Below are 20,765 nucleotides of genomic sequence, written 5' to 3' on the forward strand. Positions count from 1 at the left end.
CTTTCCTCCAATGTGTATGAAATGTAGTGGTATACAGATAAATTCACTTTGCCTTTGCCTGATTGTTTTGTAGCTTATACATTTAAATCACTATTAACGCAGGATGCGAGCTCGGGTCGGTTTGCTCAGAGAGTATATTTGAAAAATGCAGCTTCTTTCTCCACACCATAGTCTGATCCCTGCATCGGGCTATGGTGTGGACTGTCTGCACACATTGAAATGGAAAATAATAATTTACAGACATTCAGTTATTTTTCTCTTTTCAAGAACAATAAGGTAAGTTATCCAACTTGTAATATGTGCAGTGTTGGGGAGTAACAGAATACATGTGCCGCCGTTACGTATTTAAAATACAAAATATGAGTAACTGTATTCCGTTACAGTTACCGTTTAAAAAGGTGGTATTTAGAATACAGTTACTTTGTTGAAATAAATGGATTACACGGCGGTACTTCCCTGTTTCATATTGTGGCGGGTCAGGACTGTTTGGGTTTTGTTTGACAGCTACGTTCTGTTGTTCCAGGCGGCAGCGTTACGGTTGCCATGGTTACAGGGTGACGCTCTCTCTGCGTGTTTCCTGGGTGAGAGAGGCCTTTTTGTTGTTGTTGTGCTAAGCTAATAGGCAGAATGCTACAGGTATAGCTCTAAAGAATGTAGCATCATGGGCAGTGTAGTCCGTGCTGCAGGGAGAATGGACTGCCATACCCGTTATGTGTCTGTGAGCGAGGGAGGGAGAAAAAGGAAAAGTACGAGCTGTCATCGAGCAGAAACGGGAGCTGGAAGCATGTAAATTAGTGATGTGCGATACCACTGATTTCCTTTCCGATCCGATACCAAGTAATATTCAGGGTGGTATCGGTGATACTGATCCGATACCGATACTTTGTACAAAAACTTATTTTATTTATTGTATCTCAAATTATAGCGTCATAATGATTACAGGTAATCAGATTACTTGTTCTTATCACTTAATAATGCAGAGTTCATCATATAGAAATAAAAAATCTGAAGTTGTTATTTGAACTATTTGCTATTTGAACATGTTGCCTGCCTGCAGCACTAAAGGACTCCGTGACAGACGTTTGTCTCGCCCTAGCAGCACCTGTCCCTCTCCTCCTCTTCAGTTCGCCTCAACATACGCTCGTCATATTCTGTGATATGATTTACTCTGAGGTGTTTGACAAGGTTAGTGATGTTGCCACAACCATACATGCCAACCCTCCCGATTTTTCCGAGAGAATCCCGAATTTCAGTGTCCCTCCCAAAAATCTCCCGGAGCCACCATTCTCCTGTTTTTCAACAGAACAACAGACAACAAAATTGAAAAACCATATCGCAGAATAGCGCGGCCCAGCCAATTCCAGTTTCCAACAATGGTGGCAGCTGCTTAGTTTTAATATTACTCTAATTTCTCTTTCTGGGTTGCAAAAAAACTTTTAACATATTTTCAGGTGAGAATGTAGTTTTGTAAACTTCAAATATCTGAGCCGACTGACACATTGTTTTCAAACCCCCGCGGTCTTTCACTACTCGGGTTAAACATGATATATAAGTCATTTTGATAACTTAAAAATGTTATTGTTTGGCTTTTTCAGTGTTTTATTTGTTCGTGAGTAAATCGGTTCGGCTGAGATTAAAGTTATTAGATTAGATTAAATTAAATTAAACTTTATTAAGGGTTCCTCCGGGGTTTTCACACAGCTGAATAAACGTCAAACAGAAAACTAATTAAACAAAGTGTGAGACGGTCGAGAGTTTACATATATACATATAGTTTATATTTTAGATAGCAAGGAGCAGACGGTAGAGTTTCACTCCACCGAGGGAGTTTGTGCCGTACTACCCGGCTTTCTTTAGACTGGGAAGGCCGGGTCCTCAGGTGGAAGCAGACTCTGAATTTGGAAATCCCTGCTGTTTCCGGGCCGGCCAATAATAACGGTGACATTTAACGTATTTTATCCTATAAATAAACATTTTAAAATGTATGTATCCCTAATTCTGAGGTCTCAAGGTTGGCAAGTATGGCAACAACACCTCACTCTTGGAGCACTTTTTTGCCACATGTACTTTTTTGCCACACGGGGCGATCGTGGCTCAAGAGTTGGGAGTTCGCCTTGTAATCGGAAGGTTGCCGGTTCGAGCCCCGGCTCGGACAGTCTCGGTCGTTGTGTCCTTGGGCAAGACACTTCACCTACCGCCTACTGGTGTTGGCCAGAAGGGCCGATGGCGCGATATGGCAGCCTCGCTTCTGTCAGTCTGCCCCAGGGCAGCTGTGGCTACAACTGTGGCTTGCCTCCACCAGTGTGTGAATGTGAGAGTGAATGGGTGGATGACTGGACGTGTAAAGCGCTTTGGGGTCCCTAGGCGGGACTAGTAAAAAGCGCTATACAAATACAGGCCATTTACCATTTACCATTTATGTATCGCAAACCACGTCTCAGCTGTTTGTGGAGGTAAAATACGTCCGCACAATTACGCTCAGCCATTGTTGTGAGTGCGCACGCCAAGGGGCTGCGAGACATTTATACAGCCGTATTTCGCACATGAGTATGAAAGGCGGAAGAGGAAGTAGTTCCTTTGAATGTAGACAATCCGAATGTTATAGTTTCTTTCCACTCTGTTCCTGTTAGTGATAAACTATAAATTTACCCTAAATTACTAAAATATCGATATTTTAATGTGAGAATCGATTCTAGAACATAAATGACTGGTATCGGAGGAATCGATATTTCAGGATCGATCCGCACATCACTAATGTAAATATAATAATAACCACTGCAGCCAAGAAGAGAGCCTGACGAGCCCAGTTGTAAGTAAGCTATTAAGACTCGACTGTACACCGTGTTCGTGTTTTCCTCCAAAAACAATAAGTTCCGTTGGAGCAGCCTTTCAACGCCTCTCTCTGTCTCTCGCAAGCAAAGTTGACCCAGACAACAAAGTAAAGCTAGTTTTCAGCTACGAGCCGACACAGAACCCACCGTATTAGCCAGAGGTCCCTTTATTCACACACTGGTGATGGCAGCTACATTGTAGCCACAGCCACCCTGGGGCGCACTGACAGAGGCGAGGCTGCTGGACACTGGCGCCACCGGGCCCTCTGACCACCACCAGTAGGCAACGGGTGAAGTGTCTTGCCCAAGGACACAACGACCGAGACTGTCCAAGCTGGGGCTCGAACCGGCAACCTTCCGATTACAAGGCGAACTCCCAACTCTTGAGCCACGATCGCCCCTATATGTGTTTGTTCTCAGTGCAGTCAACATTATTTGACATCAAGTTAGTTTGCTAATGCTATCTTAGCTAATCACTGTATAAACAGACTCACTTTAAGTTGAGATTAAACGTGTTGGGGTTGGTTTTGGTGGGAAAGACTAGCTCTCCTTACCGCTGGTCACCGAGTGTCCAACAACTTAAAACTGTCGTTGACATGTAGCCTGTTTGAAACCACACTGGATGGTTACAAAAGGTTACATTTTACATTCATGTTTGAATCTGGATTTTTAATAGCATTTGTAAAAAAGGAAAACCAAAAAGGAATTTCTATGAAGAATTTTAACATATAATTAAATTAAAATAACTGTCTTCCATCCATCAGTTCTCTTCCGTTTATCCTTATCGTCGTGGGATGACTGGGTACACCCTAGACCCCTGGGCCGCACCGGTCCATGAGTCGCTTGGTAGCGTGTCGCGACAGGCTCGGGTGTGAAGTTTATGGTTTTCAGGGTTTTTTATCGTTAACTCGTTTTCCCTGGGTCATTGTAGTTGTGTGTCTTATTTTTTTTAAAAATTACTCGTTACCATAGCGACCAGAGAGCATTAAGGAGCAGAGAGGAGGATGTTACTCTTAATGTTGTTGGCGCATTTCAGGAGGAAGCTGCTAATAAAGTTACACAACGAATTCACGTTTATTATTATATTTACAAAATACAGCAGTTTTTGTCTCGGTCGTATCATTTTATTTTGTTGTATTTATCCGTGACGCCTTAAAGGCCGGTCTGTGAAAATATTGTCGGACATTAAACCGGTGTGTGGCGCTAAAAAGGTTGGCGACCGCTGGGCTAGACAGATCTTTATTGGAATTTTGTCTATTTCGTATTATAATACTTAAAGTAGTCTATCTAACTATCTATCTCTGTTTGGCGGGGCGTGGTCTGCGGTGTCGCACCTGCACGGCATCCGCAATCCTGCTTCATGGGTTTAAAGTCTGTGCTGACTGACTGTTGCGGTTGTTGTTGGTGTGTGTGGCTGGGAGCTGTTGAAACAGCAACCAAGTGAATAAAGTATGTGCTGAAAAGCATGAACGAGTGGTCGGGTTTCACACTTTCTTTTTCTGTTTTTTATCAGAATCAGAATCGCGCTTACTGGCCATGTATATGCACAGACACATAAGAGGAACTTGGTTCAGGTAGATGGTGACTCTCAAGCACAGCAATGTATATCTCAACAACAGGCAGCAGGTCAAAAAGTCTGTGTCCAGGGTGTGAGGGGTCTGTGATGATTTTCCCTGCCTGTTTCCTGGTTCTTGAGAGGTGCAGGTCCTGGATGGAGGGCAGGGGGGTGCTGATGATCCTTTCTGCTGCCCGTACTGTCCTCTGCAGTCTGCTCCTGTCCAGTTTAGTGGCTGCACCATACCAGACTGTGATGGAGGAGCACAGGACAGACTCAATGACCGCAGTGTAGAACTGGATCAGCAGCTCCTGTGGAAGACTGTACTTCCCCAGTTGTCTCAGGAAGTACATCCTCTGCTGGGTCTTTTTGAGGATGGAGATGGTGGTACCCAGGAACTTGAAGATCTCCACAGTCAACACCAGGCTGTCTGATATGGTGAGGGGGAGCAGTGTTGGGGGATGTCTCCTGAAGTCCACTGTCATCTCTACAGTTTTAAGCGTGTTCAGCTCCAGATTGTGCTGACTGCACCAGAGTACCAGCTGCTCAACTTCCTGTCGGTATGCAGACTCATCACCGTCCTTGATGGGTCCAATGACGGTGGTGTCATCTGCAAACTTCAGGAGTTTAACAGCCGAGTTCTTGGAGGTGCAGTCGTTAGTGTAGAGGGAGAACAGTAGTGGTGAGAGGACACATCCTTGAGGGGCACCAATACTGAGGGATCTCCCCCAGCCTCACTTGCTGCTTCCTGTCTGTCAGGAAGCTGGTGATCCACTGACAGGCAGCTGGAGGAGAGAAGTTCAGGCACGATGGTGTTAAAAGCCGAACTAAAGTCCACAAACGGGACCCTGGCATAAGTTCCTGGGTGGTCGAGGTGTTGCAGGATGTAATGCAGCCCCATGTTCACTGCATCATTCACTGACCTGTTTGCCCAGTAGGCAAACTGCAGGGGGTCCAACTGGTGGCCTGTAATGTCCTTCAGATGGTCTAACAAGTCTTTCAAAGGATGTCATGACCACAGATGTCAAGGTGACAGGTCTGTAATCATTTAGTCCTGTAATGGTGGGTTTCTTGGGGACTGGGATGATGGTGGAGATATTTTTATACATCAGAATATTCGTTTAGTAAGTTTTATTCTGGTGATAACTGGTAAGCAGAAAATCTGAAAACTGTAAAAAACAAAAAACAAAAACACTGATCTTTGGCCCTTTGGTGAAAATTTAAATGTAGCTCCGATATTTTTGGATCCGTCCTGATCACTTTGTTCTCGATGATTTCACTGAAGAAATTACAGCAGCTCAGAGCTTTACTGTGCAGTGAAAAGTTTTCCTTAATAAAGCTGCCCAAGATCACAATGACACATCAGAGGACGTAAATAATCATTGAAGATACGGCTGCTGTGCCACCTGTGTAAATTGTGCACAGCTTCGCTCTAAGTTTGGAGGCCGTCTCATCCTGTTGCAGGTGTTTAATAAATTCAAAGAACACAAGACATTCTACATTTGTTTATTCGGCATGAGTCTGAAAGCAGAAAACAAGAGTTGCGAGTGAGTTGGTAATGATGTGATAATGATAGAGATGAACTCCGACAGAGCAGCATTTGAATATCAGGGAGTGGAGCGCCTCTCTGCTGAAATCCAGCTCAAATTAACCCCAGTGTTATGTGTAAGCCCCCATCCTATAATCAGTCCTGTTTTTCCATTTTAAAATGTGTGATTTGTCTGTCACATATTTGACAACCAACACACAACAGTTTGTGTTCTCTGTGGTTTGTGCACTTCAATGCCTGCTAAACTTTTTGCTATTAGAGTTAAACAAATTACTGATTAGTCCAAAAACGCTCATTTGTTTTGCAATTATTTTTAAATCGGAACAAATGTAAATATAGCAGGAGAGTAGAAACTAATGGTTTACCATCATTACAGTTCATTCTGGCTTAACTGTCTAAACCTTTTTTACAATCTATCAGGGCCGTGGGAAGCAGAGGCACCAAGGGTGCTGCAGCATCCTCCGGCAGTTAGCAGATGACCTGCACGTGCTGTTAAGTGCTTAACCCTTTAAAGCCGGTAGGAGCGGGCACGCTCTGTTTTGCATAACTATTTTTAAATCCTTGTAGCACTGCAACCACGTAAGCTAGCGTAATAATTTTTTTTGCATATGAAACCGGAGGAGTTGTACTTCCATCTTATGCCATCAGCTTGTCCTCGGTCACAGTTTCCTTCCACATATAGCTTTGCAAAAACTGCATAAAAAGCACTTGTAGCAACAAAAACATAATATTCCAGAAACACGCTTTGCTGATCTGATCAGCTGTTTGTAACACTTCCTACGTACATCAGCGCGAACTATCGCATATCTGCCATGACCTGCCCGAAACCGGAAGTGACGTCATTTTCACGGAAATGTAGTTTTTTACCATCAGGGCCTCATGAGCCTATACTGGTGTTTTTAAAAGTTATCTTTGACTTTATGACTTTCTGTGTCGTTTCTGGGATGCTTAGGACTCATATTGCACTGCTGGAAATAGTTTATTTTGATGCATATGCTGCTTTTTTGCAAATTTGCATCATAATATTTATTTTCGTTTTTCCTGCAGTGTATAAAAATTGGTGTATTTCAAAAATAACACTATGAAGACACTCAAAATAAATTTCCTGTGGTGGGAAACTATTTTGTGCAACTTTTTTGTATTTACAGTTTTGAGGGATAAGCCTCTTAAATTTCTCTAACTAGAAATATATGTTAAAAAACAAAAACGATTTTCAATTTTTTTGTAGCTTATTGCACTTTTTTGCAATTTTTGTAATTACTATGCACTTAATGCAGACATATTATTAAAATTTAGACTGTAATGGTTGTGTTGATGTATATCAACTTGAAATGCTCCCAAAAATGGCTCCACAGCATGTAAAAATATAATATAAGCTCTGGGGGACTTGGTTCTATGGTAGGTCTTAATAGGTTAATAGTGGATGTCGAGTTCAATCCATATGTAATGTGCTCATACTTAGTGTATAGAACTATTTTTTAGTCTTCGTGACTACTCAAGGCACCACTATAAGTCAAACCATGCATTCACACAGTGCTTTATTCTGTAGAAAACAAACACACATTCATGTCCAGGCAGAAGGTGAACATGTCTCGAGCCAGGAGGGTTCTTCCAGTCAGGGAACGGTGCTAACAGATGACATGTCTGACCACAGTGTAGTCATCACACTTGTTGTTGACGGTGCTCAAATATACATTTTTCTCACTCCTAAAACAGTCAGTTCATAGCAGCTGTGCTATAATGGTTCTGTACATCATACACACCTGGACATGAGTGTCCTCGGGCTTTATGCTAATGGCTGAGTTTTTCTTGGCTTTGATGGTATATGTGTTTACTGTTTGGTTAAGGTGCCAAAGTTAAATACATATTTAACCTGCCTATTTCTGACATAATTACACTTTCATTGAATAATATGTATTTTTTAGTTAATTTTAAAAGGGCAAACATGATACAGCCCATGTACATTTTGAGATATATTATTATTACTATTCTCTGTGAAATACATGAACTTTAACCCTTTCTGCAGCCTTCTCTTGTGAACATGTGAATATGTTTTGTATAAAAGTGGCAGATCTACAGAGCCTACATTAGTGCAGATGGGACACGTCGCTCTACTGTAATTTTGGCTAACAGCACAGGTGCACTGTTATATAAAAATCTTCCAAAGCTTTTAGGCTAATTCATTTCAGTGTTGACAAAATGTATTTCCCTCCATCTACATTTCTCCAGTTTTTGTATCGTAGCCCAAAAATTGTTTCCTTGCATAGAGTTTAGCAAAACGGCTCACAGAAATGCACCAAAAAGGTCTGAGCCAGGAGCACACTATGCTACGTTCATACAAAAAGATGTGGGGGAAAAAAGGAAGGGTCACAAATATATTTCCAAAGGCTCTGTGACTCCAAAGAATCACACGGATAGAAAGAGAGACGTATTAACTAAATGGAAAATACTTGGCACAGCAGTGAGCCTTCTCTGGAGTCGCCAACCAAGAGCAGTACAACAGCTTTCCCAGGATGCACAAAGGAACCAAGCACAACATCCCAGTAACTGCAGACTATCTCACCTCAACCAAGGTCATGTTGTGAGTGTTCAGGATACGAGCCAGCAGCAAAAAATGAAGACTCCCCTCAGTTATATCCAGAGATGGGCAGTTACTGTAATCTGATTACTTTTTTCAAGTAACGAGTAAAGTAAGGGATTACTATTGCAAAAACGGTAATTAGATTACCGTTACTTTCCCGTAGCGTTACTAAAACCGTGATTTTTTTGCGAGAATGTCTCATGACAGTGACGTAAGCGAGTGCGACATTCGTGACAACAGCTGTGTGCAGATCAACAATGGATCATATATCGAGTGCAGAGAGAGTATGAGCGTGCAGCGTTTAAAGCGTGGAAGTACTGACCTTACTTTGAGTTTGATTCCATAAAAAGTGACAAAAACATTAGTGTCCGTTGTGCGTGGGAAGAAAACTTCTTTTTACAGCGAAAAAAACCCCTAAACTTCCAAACAAGCACCGAGTAGCTACGACGTAATGGGAAACTCACAGAGAAACTCGCGGATTCTTCCACTGACCGCTGCACACCTGCACCAGGGTAACCCTCCGCCTGCCCCACTCCTGCTTTACAGGTGAAAATAGAGCAACAGGACCGCTAGTCTTTGACTTTATTTATTTTCTGCTGTGTTTTACTTGCATCTATTTGAAAGACTGAGTGTAAACACAAAAAATATATATTTTATGTGCTGGAATGTGCAGAAAATAGGTTTAAATATTAAACAAATTTCTTCCAGTCAGAGAATGTTGCAGATAATTAAATTTTTGCTTGATGCATAAAGTTAAAAGATTAAAACTAATAAAACAAGTTTTAAAAAGAGACTTTTCCATTTGATTACATTTTGTATGATGATTATGCAGAAAAAGTAGAATTGGGCTGAAAGATCTATCACTTTATCACCTATTCAGGTTGTAAATCGTGTTTTTAAAAAGTAACTAAGTAACTAAGTAATTAATTACTTTTGAAAATAAGTAATCAGTAAAGTAACGGGATTACTTTTTTGGGGAAGTAATCCTTAATTAGTTACTGATTACTTTTTTCAAGTAACTTGACCAACACTGGTTATATCACAACGTGCTATAACAATCTTCTAGCTTCTTGGGAAATCTTTCTATAGACAGAGGAACTGAAAGAGGAACTTACTGAAAACAGGGATATTGTTACAGCGGGGTGGTTTTAGTGTGTCGGTGTGAGGACCAGGTTTTCACTTAGATGCCTTCTGAGTATGTTACTGTGTAAATCCAGGCAGAGGCCACACAGGCATTCTAAGATATTTCAAGGAGGATAAATCTTTTCAGCTTGTGGATTTGCTAAGTGCAGATGAATTGGATCAGGATTGGGATACATAGACAGGCTCGGTAAGACTGCTGCCTCTGCGAGGAGATCCTTGAGAAGTGCTGGTGGAAAATGACTTTGTGCGACGGTCCATGTAGTGAACATGATTTCTCAGAATGATTCAAATCCCCTTATGAATGTCTCAGAACAGCTAAATAAGGCTTCTGCAATAGCACAACACTGCCCTTCAAATTCAAATTTAAATTTTATTTGTCACACACACACACAACCATACACAGTATGACATGGGGGTGAAATGCTTGTAGCTGTGCAATGCCCGACCATTAAATGACAGAAAAAAGTTTTACAGTATTTACAATTTACAGGTTACTACAAAAATTTACAATTTAACTTAGAAATTTACAGTAAAAAATGTGCAAATAGCAGAAAGAGATTATAAAGATTATAAATTATAGGAAGTGTGCATAAAGAAAAACCAGAGTGCGTGTGGTGATGTGATGTGTGGGAGAGTCCAGTCCTACACCTGGTTCAGGGCCCGAATAGCCTGGGGGAGAAGCTCCTCCTCATTCTCTGTTTTGGCCTTAAGGGAGCGGAAGCGCTTCCCAGACCTCAACAGTGAGAAGAGTCCATTGTTGGGATGGGAGAGGTCCATCATAATCTTCCTAGCTTTGGACTTGCACCGCTTGGTGTAGATGGACAGCAGGTCAGGGAGCTCTGATTGAATGATGCGTTCGGCCGAGCGCACCACTCTTTGCAGATCTCGTCTGTCATGCTTGGTGCTGTTCCCAAACCAGGTGCAGATGAGGTTATCCGCAATAAACAGGTACTTGGCAACAGTGGGAAGGAAAAACTCCCTTTTAGAGGAAGAAACCTGCAACAGAACCAGGCTCGGGGAGGGGCGGGGCCATCTGTCATGTTTGGCTTTGGATCAGGGAAGAAAGATAAGACAAAAGAAACACTCAGAATATATCAATTGGTGCACAAACCACAATAAAACCCATTCCAAGTTTCTAGAAAAGGATGAATGAAATGTGTTTAAAAGGGTTCATGTGTCATTGAAGTAACTGCCATGTCATCCATTGTTTACAAATTGCCTAGTTTATGTCCCGAATTTAACCATACTGACACTACTAGGGCAGTTCAGGCTCTAAAATATTTATACATGAATTTAGTTCCAGGTGTTTGGTTGTTTTTAGTTTTGGGGAGGAATTCACTTTTTCCCACTGCTAAAGTAGGCAGCGAACAGCTGGAAGTACCAAAAACTGCAGACATCTTGAGTTTCGGTCCAAAAGCAAATTAATCCCCAGGTTTAACAAAGTAAAAAATATGTTTGGAGCCATCAAACGAATCCATCTGTAGTGTTTGTGCTGTTGATGCCTTTTGAAGCATTTTTGAATGAATTCTCTGACAATATCAGGAAGTTTGTGCTTAACCAGTGAATATCATTGTGGCTACATCCATGTGTTCTACTGTCAGCATTCTGGATTCGTATCTGGCAATCCGGCTGCCCAAACCTTACTTTTTGTTTTTAATTTAAAATCATGGCAGGAAATGTGTGTTTTGGTGCAAATAGTCTGCTGTAATCTGTATATATCTGCATATGAATAGCATTGTTGGCTCCTGACACCCGGGTTATAATGACATCACACATTAAAATCCGGGTTCAGAAGTCACATGACAAACTAGATATTTGCTGCTCATATATTGTGGTCATAAAACAAACCAGGTGGCCAAAACCTGAGTGCAGCAGACAACATGATATTAATCTCTTCAATTTAATATTTCCACCTGACAGCGAGGAAACAGATTGTTGCTGGAATGGCTTCATGGGTCCTCTGCAGGACATCTATAACAGTTCTTGTTATTAATCTCCTCTGAAGCCCTGGTGGAAACTTCCTAGCGGATGGCAAAGTTTGACTTTACACTTCTTAACCTGACAATAATTCGAGGCTTTGCGAGCGGGTGTTTACAGAAACGACTTGTATGCTGCAGCTAATGTTTAGCACATTTGCAAACAGTGTCATTGTTTCCAAATACATCTCAGCACAAAAACAATTACTGCGGTTTTGTCTTTACTGTTCAGCGACTGAGAAAACAAACAAAGGAAAGCCATGAATATGTATGCCTTCGCACTTCTTGACTTGATTGAATTGGATTATCGCCCAGTCATTTTGGTCCAAAGTCATTTCCAATTATTTGTAGCACAGTTACAATACGTATTGTGGCTGCAACCGAGAACCTGTAAAGCTTTTAGATACTTCCTGTTTTTGTGACTCTGCATTAGGATTATGACAACTTCATAATAATCTCATCACAGCAAAGCTTCTTTTGTTAGCTATTTTATTCATATTGCTTATCATTTACATTGCAGACACTTGTAATTATGCCCTTTTCCACCATAGACATGCCTGTACCCTGACCAGGCTGACCAGGATTTGCAGTTAAGAATTGTTTTCTATGTCAGTTTACTGTCGTAGCTGTTTTGATTAGGTGGAAGAAAAACTGCGGTTTTTGCTTGAGTTTTTTGAATGTCACCAGCCTGTTAATGGGAAGAATAATATTTATTTATTTATTTATTTACACTTTGCAATTACATAATAAACAATATTTCTGCCCCCACTTTATCTCCTTGAATATAAAAAAAATCTAAATATTATGCCCCTGTCATGATATTGCAAGTTGTAATGTTTTTTTCCAATAAAGACTTGAGTAGAATATCAAGTCAAGTTTTGTCAAGTGGCTTTATTGTCATTCCATGTGCAGCTGTACAGTATACAGTGAAATGAGACCACGTTCCTCCAAGCCCATGGTGCTACATATGACAGATATGTCTGTGAAGGTTCTCAGTCATCCAGGTCATTGTAGTCAAAGGAGCATGCAAAGAAAAGCGTCTGGACTTCTTTAAGTTGCTTGAAGACGTTTCACCTCTCATCCGAGAAGCTTCTTCAGTTCTAAGGTCAAATCTGGGACTCGCCACCATTTGACCTTAGAACTGAAGAAGCTTCTCGGATGAGAGGTGAAACGTCTTCAAGCAACTTAAAGTCCAGACGCTTTTCTTTGCAAGCTCCTTTGACCCCATATGACAAAAATTGCAAAGACACAACGCAATGCAGATCCAACACCCTTTGCAGCTTTAACAGTTTCAACTGGGAAGACTTTCCACAAGGTTTAGGAGTGTGTTTATGGGCAATTTTGACCATTGTTCCAGAAGTGCATTGTGAAGAGAGAGAGAGCATATTTCTCCTGTTTTGGCTTCCCTTCATTGGCTTCCTGTTAAATCCAGAATTGAATTCAAAATCCTGCTCCTCACATACAAGGTCTTAAATAATCAGGCCCCATCTTATCTTAATGACCTTGTAGTACCATATCACCCTATTAGAGCACTTCGCTCTCGCTCTGCAGGCCTACTTGTTGTTCCTAGAGTATTTAAAAGTAGAATGGGAGGCAGAGCCTTCAGTTTTCAGGCCCCTCTTCTGTGGAACCAGCTTCCAGTTTGGATTCGGGAGACAGACACTATCTCTACTTTCAAGATTAGGCTTAAAACTTTCCTTTTTGCTAAAGCATATAGTTAGGGCTGGACCAGGTGACCCTGAATCCTCCCTTAGTTATGCTGCAATAGATGTAGGCTGCCGGGGGATTCCCATGATGCATTGAGTTTTTCCTTTCCAGTCACCTTTCTCACTCACTATGTGTTAACAGACCTCTCTGTATTGAATCATATCTGTTATTAACCTCTGTCTCTCTTCCACAGCATGTCTTTATCCTGTCTTCCTTCTCTCGCCCCAACCAATCACAGCAGATGGCCCCGCCCCTCCCTGAGCCTGGTTCTGCCGGAGGTTTCTTCCTGTTAAAAGGGAGTTTTTCCTTCCCACTGTTGCCAAAGTGCTTGCTCATAGGGGGTCATATGATTGTTGGGTTTTTCTCTGTATCTATGAAGCGCCTTGAGGCGACTTTTGTTGTGATTTGGCGCTATATAAATAAAATTGAATTGAATTGAATTGAATTGAATTGAATTGAAGTCTGAAGTTGGACTAGAAGGCCTGGCTTGCAGTCTCTGTTATAATTCAACTCCTTTGGATTGAATTAGAAGAGGAGCTTAGGTTAGGGCTCTCAGACTCACTCATCCATGTCTTTATGGACCTTCAGTCTGCATATTTGTTTAATATGTGCGTTGAAGGACATGTCCTGGTCAAAAATGACTCCAAGGTTCCTCACAGTGTTACTGGAGGCCAAGGTAATGCCATCCAGAGTAAGAATCTGCTTAGATACCATATTTCTAAGCTTTTCAGGGCCGAGTACAATGACCTCAGTTTGATCTGAATTAAGAAGCAGAAAGTTAGCGGCCATCCAGGTCTTTATGTCTTTAAGACATTCCTGCAGTTTAACTAATTGGTGTGTGTTATCTGGCTTCATAGATAGATAGAGCTGGGTGTCATCTGCATAGCAGTGAAAATGTATGCTATGTCTTCTAATGATACTGAAGGGAAGCATGTATAATGTAAACAGAGCACACTGTGTGCTGTGTGTTTCTTCCTCGTTCCTAGCTCCAGATCTGCTTTTGCTTTGTATCCTGTTCCAAGTCTGTTTAACAATAAAGCTGCTTTTGTTGTTTTCACATCAGTCTCAGGAGTCCTGCATTTGGGTCCTCACTCTGCCTGCAACACAGCTAGTGTATGATACACTTGGACTAAGGGGACATGCCTAACTCCTGAAAAACAATCCCACACCATAATCCCCTCCAACAAACTCTACACTTGACTTCCAATCACAGTGCCATACTGGAATTGACCGAGAGAGTTAAGAAACCAGAAGGAGTGCTTTGGCGAGCTCATGAATGAAGAAAACTAAAGCTGGATGGCGGACATCCATCTTTCTCTCCCTCGTAAATCAGGAAGAGCAGAGGATCAGTAAGGACGACGTGAGGGCAGTTATCAGGAGGATGAAAAGAGGAAAGTTGGTTGGTTAAGATGACATATGGGAGGTATGGAGATGTATAATAGAGGGCAGTGGGTTTTTTAACCAGAGTGAGGTCAGAGGGTCTCTGAGGAACAGAGACGAGGGGTATTAGTAACATTTTTAAGAATGGGGGTGATGTCGTAACTACAGAGGAATAAAGTAAATGAAGAAATAGGAAAGAAGTGTCATTAAGAAGAGAGGTGACAATCGATGAGCAGCAGTTATGGCTTCCTGCCTAGAAAGATGCAATGTTTGCTTTCAGAGTCCTGATGGAGAAGTATAGACAAGAGCAAAGTATCCTTGCAAGCATAGGATGCCGAGACAGAAACTGGGACTGCATGAGGAGTCAGGAGTGGCAGAGAAGTGTGTGAGGGTGATGCAGGACATGTAGGAGGACAACGAGACAGTCACGAGGTGTGCAGTACGAGTGATAGACTGGGTGAGATGGAGGCAGACGATCTGCTGTGGAAACCTCCAAAGAGATGACGAAGAAGAAAACTGAAATAAATGTTTGATTGTGTGATGGGTTCCAGTAATCACACTGCAGTTTCCTGAGCTGCTGCATTTCTGTTTGATAGCCATTGTTTTGCTTCCCACCAAACTATATGGATATCTGAAGAACACGAGAAAGACAGCACGAGGCCTTCTCTATTTGTTATTTCTTTAAAACGATTACAGTCAGAATGACAGTGCCCTTTGCTGATCAGAATTAATGAGAGCAGACTGTAGTATTGTGAAAATGTTTAAACTATGTTTTTAATAACCTTCAAATAGATTTATTTTTCAAAAATATCTATTTATGCATCGAATGTAATGTCTAATGTCAGGCTGTGCTTTCTTTGATTCACTTAAAGGAACCCGGAGCACGTTGAGGATGTGCTTTTTCTAGTCCATCTTTTTGCCTTTATAGTTTCAAAAGCAGACATCTGGCAACAAATTATGAAGAGTGGACATATTGTGCTAAGTCCTTTGAATTCTCCTTCACACCTTTCCTCGACCTCGTGGTGTTTTCCACTGGTGTCAAAAAGGAAAAAGAGATAGGAGGTAACTTTTTGGACTATTTGAAAGCACCCTTGAAGATGGAGCCTTTTAAATCAAGTCTCTCGGATGCATCTTGGTGTTACAGTTGTTCTGTTGTAAGATATACCTTTAAGTTATGCAAATGGCTTCACATTTACCCCTTTATGTGGCATTTTTACCTGATCCTCGAACTACCTCCATTCTTTAGGATTCACTTCTGCATTATGGTCTCCACTACTGAGTATGACATTTAAAGGTTGAACATATTTCACAAAGTATCTCAGTTACATTTTTGCAGGGATTACAGAACTTGGAAAAACCTTTAATGGTTGAAGTCAGAAGTTTGAATAAGTTCCCAAAGATCAAAGATAAACTTCCAAAAAACCCGGACCTAAACGAAGACCTCATCTGACTGTAAAGTTTGCTGCATGTTCACTCCACATTATTGGGATGCATGTGGAGTGTTTTTTCCCTTCACGTACATATTAATGCAATCAGTTGTGCAGTTTAGCATTTACTCCGTCTTGTGAAACACTCGGGGTATTTTGCAATCTGCAATCAAAAAACTTTAATCTATTTCTATCCATAATGCGTCCCATTTCATATCACTTTATACATAACTGCACAGTAGATTAGATAACATGTTGGGATATCCAGTTTGCTGGATTAGCATTATTATCCTGCCACATAAATAAATAAGTTTGGGCCTGTTTATACTGACTGGAGTGTTTTTATGGTGCTTTCTATTTTGTTTGAGATTTTGAAACCAATTATATTGACTCCATCTAAGTGTAACCCTTCTCATCCTTATCTGCAGGGGCCAAGACGACCACTTTATTGTCATTCATGGTGTCACATATTGCTGTATGATAAAAGCTGCTGACGTCTCAGAGATATGCACGGCGTGTCTTTCAGCTTTGGTGCAGTGATGCAGGTTATTTATGGCAGTGGTGACACTGTTCGAGAACTTTCTACTTATGAATACTTATAATGGATTCCTCGTCATCACTCAAACCTTTAACCAGTAATATTTCAAGCATTAACTGAAGTGTTAAGAAGTTCAAGACTCCCCAAATCTTGCTCGGTACTTTCCTTATTTCAAATGCACACTGAATGGGAGTAAAGTTTGTGGTATTTGAGGTGTTTTGTGATGTCACTGAATTCTGAGGTTGGGATCTTTCAGGCCACGCTGGTTGACCCATAAAATCAACAAAAAACAAAAAGCTCTCACTAAACCTGTGAGACACACAGAGCAGTTTGGATCCGGGCGACACAGATGGCGAGCCTCCCTGTTGATCTCACCTGCACAAAGACATCTGCTTCATCCCTCTGATCCTTCCTTTCAGTTGGGAATGTATCCCCCACCCTCCTCCTCCTCCTCCCCTACACACCCAAACATAGCCTTGCTATGAAAAATAATAGCTGACAGTAGGTTATTCAGAATAGTGCTGCTAAGTGTTTCTGGTGTTTTAGGGAATATCTAAAGATTTTACATTTAATCAGGGCTTGGTATTATTTAATGTGAGTTACGATCTTGTCTTGCATGAGTTTACGCTGTTGTGGACCAACAGATGTACACTGGAAAAGAGAGAGCAGGATAGCCGAGCAGCATGTGTGTTGTCGGCTATCAGATTATTGTGTTTTGGAAGGGGTGGTCGGTATGGTCTGTAGTGGTTTATGGAGAGCCTTTTTCTGTTTTTTCTTCTTTTTTATAGAGAACAGTAAAAATGGGCTCATCCGAATGTAACAACATTTTTTTTTAACTTTTGTACCTGTGAGCTCACCAGCCAGAAATTGTGTGATATTGCTTTACCAGTTGGCAGCCATGAGCTGTCATGTCATGTTTTTTGGGGGGTTTTTTTTGTCCCGTTTGCATCTTGAGCCATCAGAATTGTTGTCTTAAGGCCAAGAAAGATGCCAAGCGGATTTATTTTACCAAGTGGATCATCATGGCCTTGCCATATTGGTCCATTTGATTGACCTTTATTATAATTATGTATTTATTTTATTTTCGATTGCTACAAACGGGACAGACACTGTCATGTTTAAGATTGTGTAACTCGGTATTACACATCAGCTGAGGGAATGGTAAAAGGACACAATGTTTTAAAATGTTTAAATAACTAATGCTTCATTGTAAATTTCATGCAACTGTTTATGACAAAACAGTTGCATGAAATTTACAAAACTTTAAGAAAACTTCGGTAACTCATTGCTGTGAACCTGTTAAAGGCAGTGTGTGTAGGGGAGACCGGGGATAGTTGTAACGTGGGTCAGTTGTCACACTTCCAATTTCTCCAATCAGGGCTAAGTTTCAAATGATGTGATTCATCCTGTGCATGTCCAATTCAGTTCTGCTATCACATGTGAAAAATCAGCACATTTTGTCAAACACAGACAATTTAACACGAAAAAAAGTAATTTGTATGCCAAAAAGTAAGTTTTTCTACTTCATTTCAATTTCTAATAGCATTATCTGCTTTGCAGTTAAACCCAAACTTAAATTATGTTATTTGTATGTCTATGGGGATATATTCTGTGTAGGTCTTTAGTGCTAATGTTTTAGCCGTTGGCTAATGTTAGCTAGTTCATGGCTATAGGAGTCTGGGTCAGTTGTAACAGCAACAGTCTGGGTCAGTTGTAACAATAATGCGGATGTTACAACTTACCACACTATTACTTTAACTTATATTAAACAAGTTGGGGCAAAGACATCAGCAGAGAGAGGTTCACTGGTTGCTTTTGTATATGCGGTTAATGCCATTGGCAACACAATTCCTCCACTGTTTGTGTTCCCACACATACATTATGCAGACCACTGTGTCAGAGATGGACCAGTAGGAAGTACTGGTAGTGGAAATAAATCAGGATGGGTGCAAGAAACAGATTTCCTCATCTTTCTGAAGCACTTTGCAAACCACACCAAGGTAAGCCATGATAAAAAGTAATGGAATTGCGATGCTGGTGCACAACTACATTTTTTCAGTTTCATTGTTATGTTCAAAATTGGTGCAAGAGTTGTAGGTTATAATGCCCACTGAGCCAATGAGGCCAAACTCAAGGAAGACCAACCAAAATTTATGAAATATTCAGTTGCAGAAAATTCCATAATTTGTCTTTTTTGGGGGGTTGGCATATGTTCAAAAGCTAGATTTCTGCATAAATGGCTCTAAGTGCATTCATGTGTTGAATAAACAAAGATTACATGTTAATGTTTTGTTAGTACCCTTATTTCATTGTGTTACATTTCACCCCAGGATATGTTACAACTAACCCAGACTATGGGGTTAATTGTAACATTTCACTCTTTGTGTTTGAGACCATACCATGCAATGGGTAATTGTGCTGCAGAGAAAATAGCTGCACTATTTAATAGCCGAGACATGTAAATTCTTTGCATTACATTTTGAATCCACTACCTTAAAAGAGCTCCAATTTACAGACAGAAATGTCAAAAATGTTACAACTATCCCCGGTCTCCCCTAGTTTACGTCCTACCCGGGAAGAGCATCGCACTGTTCTGTGCATTTAAGATTAAATTTCAGATTAGATTCCTGAGTTCCCAGACGGTATTTTCCTCCAACTCAGATTTCACACTCAGACAGTTAAAGCAGCCCCACCTTCCCCAAATGAATAATCCAAGATGGCAGCAGTGGACATAAACAATAGTCAAGCAATAAAACTTTGTCTGTCTTGTCATTTTTGCATATTTGTGACTCACTAAACAGGCCATATGCTGATTACTGATCAGTCTCCAGCCATGAACGTGCTACAGTGATGTTCTTAAACACAAATTTAAAAAATCCTGTCGCTAGTGATAAAAGACCATCTTGCAAAACATATCCTGTTTTTTCTTACATTTCTGGCTTTCCAAATGGAACACATTAACTTTTGGGAAACATCACTCCCATTTCCCCACTCAGGGTATCTGCTACTTGACTGGACAGCCCTGTTCTACTGCTTCTCTTTGCTGCTGCTTTCGACACTATTTCTCACTCCATTCTTCTCAGTAGGCTAGCCTCCATCGGTCTCTCCCATACTCCACTAGCCTGGTTTAATTCATACCATTCTGATCGCACTCAGTTCATTCAACTCAAATCCTTTACTTCTCAGCCCTTTCCTCTGACCACTGGCGTGCCCCAGGGATCTGTCCTGGGCCCCTTCTTTTCACTACCTTCTTCCGCTTGGACACATTTTCCGTAAATACAATATCCATTTCCACTGTTATGCCGATGACACCCAGCTTTATCTGTCCACTAAACCTGATTCTGTTCTTCCCCCATCCTCCCTTACCCTCTGCTTAGCTGAACTAAATTCATGGTTCTCTTCTAATTTTCTCAAACTCAATAGTAATAAATCCGAGCTCCTCTTGGTCGGCACTAAATCAACATTATCCAGAACCAACAGTTTCTCTATTGCTATCGATAACTCACCGGCCTTCGTTTCTTCCTCTGTGAAAAGTTTGGGTGTCATCCTCGACAGTACTCTATCTTTCAATTCACACATTAATAATATTACTCGGTCTGCATATTTTCAATTACGCAACATTAATCGTCTCCGTCCTTTTCTCTCCCCACATGCCACTGCCATTCTTGTCCACAGCCTTGTTACTTCCCGGATTGACTATTGTAATTCACTTCTTTTTGGTCTTACTCAAAAATCCATCCACAAGCTCCAACGCGTCCAGAACTCTGCTGCCCGTATCATCACTTCTGCCCACCACATCACTCCTGTCCTGCAGCAGCTTCATTGGCTCCCGGTCAAATATCGCATCAATTTCAAAATACTCTTGTTCACATTTAAGGCTATTCATCATCTCTCTCCTCCATATCTCTCTGACCTGGTTAAGATCACCATCTCGTTGTCTCAGATCTTCTTCTTCCCTTTCACTCTCCGTCCCTTCCCCCCGTCTTGCAACCATGGGGAGCCGGGCTTTCAGCTGCTCTGCTCCACGACTCTGGAATTCCCTACCTCCTGATTTAAGAAACATCTCTTCCTTCTCTCT

The sequence above is a fragment of the Neolamprologus brichardi genome, chromosome 6, assembly GCF_056152115.1.
Source record: "Neolamprologus brichardi isolate AB-2024 chromosome 6, ASM5615211v1, whole genome shotgun sequence".
NCBI classification, from domain to species: domain Eukaryota; kingdom Metazoa; phylum Chordata; class Actinopteri; order Cichliformes; family Cichlidae; genus Neolamprologus; species Neolamprologus brichardi.